This window comes from Cetorhinus maximus, chromosome 11 (assembly GCF_964194155.1).
Source record: "Cetorhinus maximus chromosome 11, sCetMax3.hap1.1, whole genome shotgun sequence".
In the NCBI taxonomy this organism is placed as follows: Eukaryota; Metazoa; Chordata; class Chondrichthyes; order Lamniformes; family Cetorhinidae; genus Cetorhinus; species Cetorhinus maximus.
In genome coordinates this window covers 100885882-100898847 of record NC_135889.1, presented here as the reverse complement: position 1 = coordinate 100898847, position 12966 = coordinate 100885882, and the positions used below count along the sequence as shown (strand labels likewise).

The 12966-nt window shown below is 40.6% G+C and overlaps 1 long non-coding RNA gene across 1 annotated transcript in view; it reads left to right on the top strand.

Moving 5' to 3' along the window:
- LOC144686306 (uncharacterized) overlaps positions 1-12481 on the top strand; it is a 172183-nt gene extending 159702 nt beyond the window's left edge. Inside the window, exons 2-3 of the long non-coding RNA XR_013577896.1 lie at positions 12154-12184; positions 12409-12481. This is a non-coding gene — a long non-coding RNA (uncharacterized LOC144686306). The remainder of the gene's footprint in view (positions 1-12153; positions 12185-12408) is intronic.
- Positions 12482-12966: the final 485 nt, after the last annotated feature.

Sequence of the window (12966 nt, the reverse complement as noted above, 5' to 3'; positions counted from 1 at the left end):
TCTGTGCTCCCTGTGCGGGCGGGGGGGGAGGATTCCTTGAGCAGGTCTGTGCGTTCTTTCGCGCATGCACACACAAGAGCGCACAGATCTCCCTGAAGCAAAATGCTGCTTCAGGGAGATCGGCTCAAATGTGAAAAACAGATTGAAGAATAGAAAAGATTTTACTGACATGACCCCTCATGTGACACTGTCACATCAGCTGGAATATGTGCATAACTTCTATTTGAAGAGTATGTTAAGATTTGAAAGCCCTCATGAAACCTCACCCCACCCGTGGATGAGGTTTCATGCTTTTTCTGAAGGCCGCCTCGGCTCCTCGCCTGCCCGCCAACCTTAAGGTTGGACGGGCAGGTCCATTAAGTGTTTTAAGGACCTTACTAATGACCCTAAGTGGCTGTTGAGAGGTCGGCTGGCGCACAGCCGACTCGGCTGCAGGCCCGCCGAACTGAAAATCTAAATGACTCGGGGTGACATCGAGACGCACGCCCAACGTCACCCCACGTCATTTTACATGGGATCCACTCGCTGACTGGAAAATGCTGCCCTATGTTGAACATGCTCAATTACGGAGTCTCCACAGCCCTCTGAGTTCGAGAATATCAAAGATTCACCACCCTTTTTTTAAAATTCATTCATGGGATGTGGTCTTCACTGGCTGGGCCAGTATTTATTGCCTATCCCTAGTTGCCCTTCAGAAGGTGGTGGTGAGCTGCCTTCTTCAACCGCTGCAGTCCATGTGGTGTAGGTACACCCACAGTGCTGTTAGGAAGGGAGTTCCAGGATTTTGAGCCCACAATAGTGAAGGAATGGCAACATATTTCTAAGTCAGGATGGTTAGTGTCTTGGAGGAGAACTTCCAGGTGGTCATGTTCCCATCTATTTCCTGCCCTTCTCCTTCAAGGTGGTAGTAGTCATGGGTTTGGAAGGTGCTGTCTGAGGAGCCTTGGTGAATTCCTGCAGTGCATCTTGTAGATGGTACACACTGCTGCTAATGTGTATCGGTGGTGGAGGGAGTGAATGTTTGTGGACGTGGTGCCAATCAAGCGGGCTGCTTTGTCCTGGATGGTGTCCAGCTTCTTCAGTGTTGTGGGAGCTGCACTCATCCAGGCAAGTGGGGAGTATTCCATCACATTCCTGACTTGTGCCTTGTAGATGGTGGTCAGGCTTTGGGGAGTCAGGAGGCGAGTTACTCGCCGCAGGATTCCTAGCCTCTGACCTGCTCTTGCATCCATAGTATCTATGTGGCTAGTCCAATTCAATTTCTGGCCAATGGTAACCCCTAGGATGTTGATGATGGGAGATTCAGTGATGGTAATGCTATTGAACATCAAGGAGCGATGGTTGGATTCTCTCTTGTTGGAGATAGTCATTGCCTGACACTTGTGTGGCGTGAATGTTACTTGTTACTTGTCAGCCCAAGCCTGGATATTGTCCAGGTTTGCTGCATTTGGACGTGGACTGCTTCAGTGTCTGAGGAGTCGCGAATGGTGCTGAACATTGTGCAATCATCAGCGAACATCCCCACTTCTGACCTTATGATGGATGGAAGTTCATTGATGAAGCAGCTGAAGATGGTTGGGCCTAGGACACTACCCTGAGGAAGTCCTGCAGTGATGTCCTGGAGCTGAGATGACTGACCACCAACAACCACAACCATCTTCCTTTGTGCTAGGTATGACTCCAACCAGTGGAGAGTTTTCCCCCTGATTCCCATTGACTCCAGTTTTGCTAGAGCTCCTTAATGCCACACTCAGTCAAATGCTGCCTTGATGACAAGCACTGTCACTCTCACCTCACCTCAGGAGTTCAGCTCGTTTGTCCATGTTTGAACCAAGGCTGTAATGAGGTCAGGAGCTGAGTGGCCCTGGCAGAACCCAAACTGGGCATCAGTGAGCAGGTTATTGTTAAGCAAGTGCCACTGGATAGCACTGTTGATGACCCCTTCCATTACTTTACTGATGATCGACAGTAGACTGATGGGGCGGTAATTGGTCGGGTTGGATTTGTCCTGCTTTTTGTGTACAGGACATACCTGGGCAATTTTCCACATGGTCGGGTAGGTGCCAGTGTTGTAGCTGTACTGGAACAACTTGGCTAGCAGCGCGGAAAGATCTGGAGCACAAGTCTTCAGTATTATTGCCGGAATGTTGTCAGGACCCATAGCCTTTGCAGTATCCAGTGCCTTCAGCCATTTCTTGATATCAGGTGGAGTGAACTGAATTTGCTGAAGGTTGTCATCGTGATGCTGGGGACCTGCGGAGGAGGCCGAGATGGATCATTCTCTCTGCACTTCTGGCTGAAGATTGTTGCGAATGCTTCAGCCTTATCTTTTGCACTGCTGTGCTGGGCTCCTCCATCATTGAGGATGGGGATATTTGTGGAGCCTTCTCCTCCAGTGATTTGTTTAATTGTCCACAATCAATTCATGACTGGATGTGGCAGGACTGCAGAGCTTAGATCTGATCCGTTGGTTGTGGGATCACTTAACTCTGTCTATCACTTGCTGCTTATGCTGTTTGGCAAGCAAGTAGTCCTGTTTTATAGCTTCACCAGGTTGATGCCTCATTTTTAGATATGCCTGGTGCTGCTCCTGGCATGACCTCCAGCACTCTTCATTGAACCAGGGTTGATCCCCTGGCTTGACGGTAATGGTAGAGTGGGTGATATGCCAGACCATGAGGTTACAGATTACGTTCGAGTACAAATCTACTGCTGCTGATGGCCCACAGCGCCTCATGGATGCCCAGTCTCGAGATGCGAGATCTGTTTGAAATCTATCCCATTTAGCACAGTGGGATAGTGCCATAGTGCCACCCAACATCATGAAGGGTATCCTCAATGTGAAGGCGGGACTTCATCTTCACAAAGGCTGTGCGGTGGTCATTCCTACCAACACTGTTATGAACAGAAGCATCTGCGACAGGCAGGTTGGTGAGGATGAGGTCAAGTATGTTTTTCCCTCTTGTTAGTTCCCTCATCACCTGCCGCAGACCCAGTCTAGCAATTATGTCATTTAGGACTCGGCCAGCAGTGGTGCTACCGAGCCAGTCTTGGTGATGGACATTGAAGTCCCCCACCCAGAGTACAGCCTTGCTACTCTCAGTGCTTCCTCCAAGTGACGTGCAACATGGAGGAGCACTGATTCATCAGCTGATGGAGGGCAGTACATGGTATTCAGCAGGTTTCCTTGCCCATGTTTGAACTGATGCCGTGAGACTTCATGGGGGCCAAAGTCGATGTTGAGGACTCCCAGGGCTCCCTCCCACAGTATACCACTGTGCCACCACCTCTGCTGGGTCTGTCCTGCCATTGGGACAGGACATACCCAGGGATGGTGATGGTGGAGTCTGGGGCATTATCCGCAAGGTATGATTCCATGAGGATTACTATGTCAGGCTGTTGCTTGACTAGTCTCTGGAACAGCTCTCCCAATTTTGGCACTAGCCCCCAGGTGTTAGTAAGGAAGGCTTTGCAGGGTAAACAGGGCTGCGATTGACGTTGTCCTTTCTGGTGCTTCGGTCAATGCTGGGTGATCTATCCGGTTTCATTCCTTTTTTGCACCTTTGCAGTGGTTTGTTACAACTGAGTGGTTTGCTAGGCCATTTCAGAGTCAACCACATTGCTGTGTGATCTGGAGTCACATGTAGGCCATTCCAGATGAGGATGACAGATTTCCTTCCCTTAAGGACATTAACGAATCAGATGGGTTTTTACAACAATCGACAATGGTTTCATGGTCATCATTAGACTTTTAATTCCAGATTTTTATTGAATTCAAATCCCACCATCTCCCAAGGCGGGATTTGAACCCAGGTCCCCAGAGTATTACCCTTGGTCTCTGGATTAGTAGGCCAGCAACAATACCACTATGCCATTGCTTCCCCCAAGGGACGAAATTCCTCCTCATCTCAGTCCTAAATGGCCTACCCCTTATTCTGAGACTGTGTTGCCTGATTCTCCCCCCTCCCTGACCCTACCCCACACCCTGTCAGCCAAGAAAACATCCTTTATGCATCTACTCTGTCAAACCCTGTAAGAATTTTGTACGCTTCAATGAGGTCACCTCTCATTCTTCTAAACTGTAGAAAATAAAAACCCAGCCTCCTCAATATTTCATCACAGGATAACCCACCATTCCAAAAATCAGTCTGGTGAACCTTCATTGCACTCTCTCTATGGTAAGTATATCCTTTCTTAGGTAAGGAGAACATAACTGTACAAAATACTCCAGATGCGATCTCACCAATGATCTATACGATTGCAGCAAGACATTTTTACTCCTGTGTTCAAATCCTCTTGCAATAGCTGGATAGAGGGCCAGTGATAGGTGGCGAGTTTTAGTAAACACCTTGTCAAATACCTGTTGAAGAGTCATATGGACTCGAAACGTTAACTGTGTTCCTCTCCGCAGGTGCTGTCAGACCTGCTGAGTTTTTCCATGTATTTTTGTTTTTGTTTTGGATTTCCAGCATCTGCAGTTTTTTGCTTTTATCTTAGTGTTTAATTGACTGCCACTTCTCTTCAAGAAATGCCTACCTTGAAGAAGTACTGCTCTTCTCTCCGACAGGATTTCCGTCTCTCTCTTTTGCCTTGTTCGCCTTCATTGCTTTCCATTTCACTCCTGGTGTTTGACAAGGTGTTTACTAAAACTCGCCACCTATCACTGGGCCTCAATCCAGCTCTACCTATCCCACCCCCCCTTAAACCAGCTTATATTTCACCTCTTCTCTATTTTTCCCTAGTTCTGTTGAAGAGTCAGACGGACTCGAAACGTTAACTGTGTTCCTCTCCGCAGATGCTGTCAGACCTGCTGAGTTTTTCCTGGTATTTTTGTTTTTGTTTTGGGTTTCCAGCATCCGCAGTTTTTTGCTTTTAGCTTTTAATATAGTTTCCCAATCTACCACAGTCAACTTGCCACGCATAATTTCATAGCTTAGTTTTAGATTGAACTACATCACTTTCAAACTTAATGTAAAATTCTTACATAAAATTACTTGTTTTGTGTGCTTAACAGACTTTATCTTTGGTCAACAAATTGAATTGGTTTGCTTACCTTACATAAGTAGTGGCAGATTTGTTTGAGCTGAAAGAACAGGTGTTCCATTGTGAAGAGTTATATGTTTAACTCAGTGTGTGAAGTGTTCATATCATCCTGGTTGTTCACAACTGTATTTGTCACAACTGTATTCCAGTGTTAAGTGAAGTGATGTATGAAATATTATTGAATTTGTTTGAGAACCTCCAGATCAAAGGATTAACAGAAGTGTCAATTTAACCTAAGGAATTAAACACGGGGTTTCCGAGTAGGATTCATGTTATTTTGAATGCTGTTAGATCAGAATGGGAGCATAAATGTCATTCCCTGCTTGAGAAACAAAATCATCCAAGAGGTTTGTGCAAGGACAAAATTAGGTTTTTGCTGTGTCATAACTAGAACTCAATCAGAAAAATGTTCTTACAAAATGTAATTGCCCCATTATGGACTTCTTGATGTTAAGCAATATACACGTAATATGCTGATCGCCATTTGCTAATTATTATCCTTGCTGTTACTATTCATTTCAAAAGAATTATCAGCTGCTATACTCTATAAATCTCTCATCTGTGCAGCAATATCTGTCATTTTGAAGAAAGTATGTTGCGAAAACATATGGTAAACACAATAAACAGATTATTGCTAACGTGTTAATTTTTAACCTTTTAGATACACACGTCTATGGGAACAGAGTACAGAAGTGTTGTTTCCAGATTATAGCCAGCAAGATTTCCTCTTACAGGAATCACTGTGAAAGAATTGAGAGAGGTGGCTCTAAAGGAGTGATTCTCTGATCCATGGCTTCAGGTAGGGAATCTCTATTCAAAGGAAGTACTGTTTGGAGTTAGGAGCACAATATTGTAGCCTTGAATCTCGGACCAAGTTTTCTGTGAGCTTGGCTTCCTAAAAAATACTGTTATAGTGTGGCAAGTGATGTATGCCAGCCAGACCAAATCCACAAGGGAAACTTGGCCACGCTATCACAAAGGTTTTGCAATTTGTATTTATTACGAGAAGATGTGGGTATTGAATTCAGAATTAATGAATTCACTAAGACCTTTAGGGATTTTAAAAATTAAACTAAAATATTTATTAACAAAAGAAAACATTCCAAGCAGATACATAAGATTACAGTTACATAATACTGCGACAACTCCTAAAATTCTTAATTAACCTAACTCCCAACTACACACCCCTTTTAAGGTAACAGTCCAAGATAGGTTTTAAATTTAAAAAGCAAGCCAGCAAGTTATCACAGAACTGATTCAACAGTGGAATTCCAAAGGCTTTTCTCTAACTTTAATTACTAGACACAACAAACTTTTACAAAAATTGCTGGAGGCTTCTTCAAGGCTGTTTCACACACTCCTGTTAGATTTATGGCCCCCTTTATGTATGTTTCTCTCTTTATTTTGCAAATTCCATTGTTCCATATGTCTTTGCAAATTTACTTTTCCCATAATAGAAAAACCTTTCATGTTGCCAGTATGACACCTTTCCTTTTGGGAAAAATAAACACACAGCTTGGCCTTGCTTATCTTACCAGTTGTAAACATAATACCATCCCTTTGAAATACAGACAACTCCTTCACTTATCTAAAAATGCAATTTCCTTCATACTTTATATGTTAAGGCCTTACCCATGCTTAGTCATTAACATTTCAAGTACCCTTCCACAGCTAATTCCTTTTGATAATTTCAAGCTTGCAGTCTAGCTGACTTCAACTCAATTGAATCACACATAGACAGAATCATCCATACTCACCCCTATAAACCTACTTTACCATAACCCGCAGTAATATTTTGAAAATTATTAGTTTCGTAACAAAGCCCAAAACTGTAAAATTCTTCTACTCCGTCTCAAACAAATGATAAATTCTCACTTGCAGAAAGCATACATAGGCAGCTATGTGCATTTGACTAAAGCCTGTTCGAAATAAATACACATCGTCTAAATACTTTTCACATGAGATCTTCAACAGACATTGAATGCATTCTCATCTGTTCGAGCTGCATTTGAACTCAAAGCCATGAGATGAAACAGTTTTTCTCTAAATCTGCTGAAGTGCTATCAGTGATATTTTGGGTTGCTTTAGGCATTTTCAATAGAAAGGAGAAAATCCATATTCCACATACACAGAACATCCCAACTGGTGTTCTGGAAATGCTCCTTTTAACCCAGGATATCAGACATGCCAGTGTTACAGCTTGCAAAGGCAGGCATTAATTTAAGAAATTACCTGGAAAGAAGCATATTTCCATGTTAAAATGTAATAAGATTATACTTTCATAATTTACCCAAATAATATTATTACATAATACATTTCAGCAAAGTGAAAATGGGCCTAAGATTAGAAAACATAAAAGAAACATCAAATATTACATGGTACAAATACAGAAATGAAATAACACAATACAGGACATGGCATCAAAGTAACATGTACCAAAAAAGTCTAATCGGCTTTATAGGCACATTTCACCATTGAAACCAGTTCATGTACAGACGTTTAAGTATTGATGTCAGCCATCTTCAAAAGCTGCATACAGAGTAAGCAGTATTCAAAGGGTTACCTAAGTGTACAGAATCCTGAGGGATTCCTTACAGAGTTTTTTGAACAAACCATATGGGAAACTGAAGAACAAATTGGAAATTTGGCAGGATTTGCTTCTGTCTCATTGGATCTAATAACATTCTATAGCGCAATCTCTGAATCCTATAGCAGGGTAGTAAAGGTTTTTTTTTCATCTGTTCAGGACAAAACATTTACCCTTTCAGAGAAGTTAATTATATCTAAGAATAAGGGGAGATAATTAATAATAGATTACGGTTTATGATTAAATATTTGTAAAGGTCTTCAGTCCTGTCATCAGCACTTGTAAGTATGTTCTGGCAGCAGCTGCACTATAGCAGTCAGTAGGAAGATCAAGTTTAAGTCTCAGTGATTCCCTGGGGCTTTAGAGGCTTATCAGAGGCTTTATTCCTATTTGTCATTGATCTGAATCTTGAAATTTTGATGCGACCTTCACAGTCCGTTATTTTAGAATGAGTGCAACTTGAGGAAACAAACTTATCCAATAATTTCTAGCAAACAATGGAATTTTAAATTTTTTTTAACATTTCAAATTACAGCAGATATGGTCTGTTTTGTATTTATAAACAATTGGTGCCAGTTCAAAATACATGTGTATACATTTGGAGTAGCTGAAAAATTACTCACGTCCATGGAATTTTGCATGACAAATTGAGTCTATGCTTCATCTATGATAAGTGTAGCTATAACCTACTTTTTGAGCATTCTTAACATACTCTCCTATAATTACTTTATTTTGGCATCCCCCTTTTCCTGGTTAGACAATGAAAACAGTGTGAGATTTTTTAAATGGTGCAAAGTCTCATTTGAACAGGAACACTTCACAATGACTGATGAGTGTTTAATGTGATTTGGAGGATATTATTTTGTGTCCCATAATGGGAGGAAAAAAGAGTTTGCGTTTTCAGTGAAGATACACAATCGATTAGCTTCGTCCTCATGCCAAGTCATTTCAAATTGTTTGCATTCAGGGAATGCGATTTATTTTTTTTTATTGTTCGTGGAGTCTTCTTCCATTTCCAAAGTTAATGTCAAACAGGTGTAGTATTCTGTTTCCTTCTAGTCATTCTTTTGTGATTCAAGTTATTTAAATAAGAGAGTTTAGGTATCCATTATGGAAGTTTAATGGCTGTTTTAAATTGCAATCATATCTTCTGGTTGACCTTGTAAAATTTCATAATTAGGACAAAAAGGATAGCTGAATACCTTTTTTTTTTCACAAAGCTCCTGTCACTATGTAAACGTGACATAAAATGGCCAAAAGTGCATTGCCTCACAATGAGTTAAGTCTCATCAACCCTGAAACTTATAGTCCACGCAGATGGCATGAAAGTCTCTATTATCTCTCTTAGGTACATAAAAGTTGTGACAGAAATCTAAGTTTGAAATAGCCACAATCCAGCTAGTATTGGATATGAATGCACAGTATAAAGGTATCCACATTTAGCACTGATTTCTCTTAATTTACCACAGGGACACCCTGTGTAGGTGATGTTCTCCTGAGATTAGTTTAGAATTTGTCACTGAGCCAAAAGAAAGAGTGATGAGAAAATCTAACTTATACGTAGCCTACACAATCTTAATACCAAAACAGAGTGCCAAAGGTAGGAAAATTAATTCTCCACCTAGCACAATTAGCAAAACAAATTGAGCAAACCAGTTAAATCTAGGAGGAATACAACTCTCTTATGGTTCTTGCATTCAACTGTAGATTTAATTTCAGAAACGAGCTTTAAACTGAAAGTATACCCGAATCCAAATACAGTATTCTGCATATTATTCTGTTTCTGGGTAATATTCTAGTATAACAGCCAGTTAGCAGTTTGTTTATTCAAGCGATTACGTTCTGACAATTCAGTCTAATTATGAAAAGTAGAGCAACCTAAGGAAACCTGCTTACTAAACTCCAGCCTTCTGAGAAGGTTCAAAGGTTGTTATACCATCAGTCTTCTTTTCAAAATTCCAACAGTGACAATCATCATCATCTTGGAAATCATTTTTTCATTTTCCCACTTCCATTTAACAAATTGCATCGTCTCAGCAAATGAATCCAGGAAGGTTAAAAGTCTGATACTGCGTTTGTGTTGAGTTGGCCTCAATGAGGGCTCCTGCAGCATCCCATCCGCGTAATACAATTGCAGTCAGCACCCTTGGGGAAAATCAACAGGGTTGCTGCTATCTAATATTCCTGCGGGAGGTGGGCATGTGTGGCAGCAGGTGAGAAAAAGATTGGGTTGAGCTGCGAAAACTTCCAAAGCCAAATGACTTCCTGTTCCTTATTATCACACATAAATAACAGTACTTATGAGATGGCCAGTATTACCTTATAGAATCATGTCTAAATGGTGAAACCGAAACAATTTGTGGACATTGTTGATGTCATCATCACAGAGAACTGACTTGGAGCAGTTTGAGGAGAGCTTAATTAACATCTGTGGCGATATGGTCATTATCCCAAGGTGCTTCAGCAATCTTTTGGTTTCAGACACGTATGTTAATTCAGCTCAATCACACTGTCAGGATCACTATCTCTTCAAGCTAGTTCCCTGATGGTGTCATCAACAGTAACCATTTAAAGGAAAATATCTTAAGAAGTCACACAAAATACCAAGAGCCACATTGTCGCTGAATTTTACAGGGTTACTGATGTTCTGACTTTCTCTCTGTCCCAGTTTTAACTGCTGCTCAAATCCTATTGACAGGGGAGATCAGGAGCTTGTGAGCCACTGGGTTCCTGTGACTCACATGAGACATCAAGGCAGAGAAGAGGAGAGCTCATTAGCTGTCATTGCCTTTTCTGTTAATGACAGATCAATGGACAATTGCTAGCACAAAATATTATTTATGATTATTAATAATGTACTGACTCCCTAGCACTTAGCCTGATTTCATATTCCCCATCCAGCTATCAGCATTAATACAATATTAACAGGGTTACATTGCTAACCTTTTATTTTCAATTTATTTTCAAATTCTTGCTTCTCTTCGGCTTGTAGCAACTTTGAACAAAAAAAATATTTTCATAATTTTATCTTCAATAAATCACTGCATCATTGCTGCAGTTTCTTCACACGCTATCTGCCCACAGAGCAAAATGCCTCAGGAGGTGCACATCCACCAATTTATATCTTACCACTCTTCAGTAGAGAAAAAAGGATAATGAAAAGTGCTCACTACATACAAGTTTTAACTTGACCCTGTAATTTTTTAAAAATGCAACTAAGCTAATAAATCATAATGCAATGCTAATAGTGAAATGACTTCTTCACATTGAGCACAAGTTCTCCTCCCGCACTTTGGCATCTACTTTTTGTACCTGTCATTCTTCCTTCAAAACAGTGATGTGAAAAAAGCAATAAATTCACTTCCAAGAGAATATTGAGGTACTAAAGCTACAGTTCCAGCACTACACCATGGTCGATGTGGTATTTCTGATAGCTATCTGTTAATACTTATTGTAGCCTAAACATTTCATTCACTAAGGGCTTTGACAGCAGATGCATTTCCATTGTCAGTGTCGATCCATTCCAAGTTCCATTATGGAATCATGGGATTGAACATAACTGACAGCACGGGATGCTACCAATTATGGATCAAGGGATAGCATCTATCTATGCTTTTTGATGTGATTTATCAACAGAGGACTGACTGTGCTTTTGTATTTAGACTGTGTTGGATCAGCACTGCCTATAAAGTGGCATGTAGCTCTGAGTGACATTGACAGACTCACGTAATCAATTCGGCGTGACTGCAAAGTGTTTGCAAGCGGCTGTCACTGCTGACTGACAGCACAATCAAGAAATGCAAACTCTCACTACAAGAAAACTGATAGAAACCAAGGAAATACACAAAATCTGAATATTTATAATTGCCGATCTGACATTAAATGTATCTACACATCATTTTTTTAATTCCTCCAATCCTAGATCCTGTTCCCATTTCCCTCATTCATGAATTATCTCCCATAGCTCTGAGGGTTAGTGAGTTGTGTTTTTCTGCATGACTTAAAGGCCACTACTGCCATGTATGCACTGGGAGCAGGTGCACTTCCCACAGGGCAAATGGCCTATGACCAGAATTTCCTCCCTGAGAGGCAATATGCTTCACTGCTACAAGAGAGCCCACCTAGAATTCTGGCTTAGGATTGCTGAAATCATTTCAAGTGTAGCAGGGCAGCTCAAGCACTGGGTTGTACCAAAATTTGTACCAATGGCCACAGAGAGTGTTTGAATTTAATTATGTTCAAAGCAGTTTATTAAAATGCTCTTGTGTTAATTAAGTAATCTAAATGAACATGCAATGGACCAAGATTGCTCAGACATTGTGAAATACCTGTTTGTTGACAGGTACATTTCATTTTAAATTGAAATATGAGTGTCAATTGAAATCACAAATCTGTTCGTCCTATAATCTCAATTCAAGCACAGAATCCCAATGCATCAAATAAATTCTTCATTTAAAATCTCAGCAGAGAATGTAAATGCATAATTATAACTCAAGGTTTATTTTCTCCCATATTTTCCCTAGGCAGCACTCTGTTCCAGAGGATGTCTTTCAGGTAAATATTTGGACATTAATGACTATAGCTGCGGTTTAATAATGTATGCACCACAGCAGTGGAAACATTACAGACAATAGTAACAAAATTCTCTATGAAAGTTTTATTAAATAACATGTACTTCTACTACATTTACATGGACTATGTACTTACTGTGTTTAAGGAAGTTTAGATAGTCTGAAAATAAATTCTGCACTTTAAAATCTAACCTTGCCACTTTTCAGACACAGCAGAACCTGAGGGGGCTCGAAGTGCAGTAAGACATTCTGAAATACACCCTACTTCTAACTTGGCACCAAAAGACACAAATCTTTCCCAGACCAATGCCTTTCTGAAGATTTGTCTCAATACTTGTATAATAGGAAAGAGGTTCCTAATTTTTTTTGACTTATAGACATTGTGAGGTAGCTATTGCAAATCTCTCTCACTCTTACAGTTAATATAGATAATTCTATATGTTCATGTCCATTAAATGTTGGAGTATACTTTATGAACTATGGTGATGCTTGTTGAAACTGCGAAGATTATCATGAAATAGGAAGTGATTTCAATTTTGAATGTAGTAATGATCACCAATTTCATCCAAATAAACTATTACTTTGACACTTTCACACACACACTTTCACACACACACAAACACACACACAACACACATACACAACACATACACACGCAACACATACACACACAACACACACACAACACACACACACACATCCACACACACAACACACACACAACACATACACACTTTACTCATTAACTGGACGGGAACAGCAAGC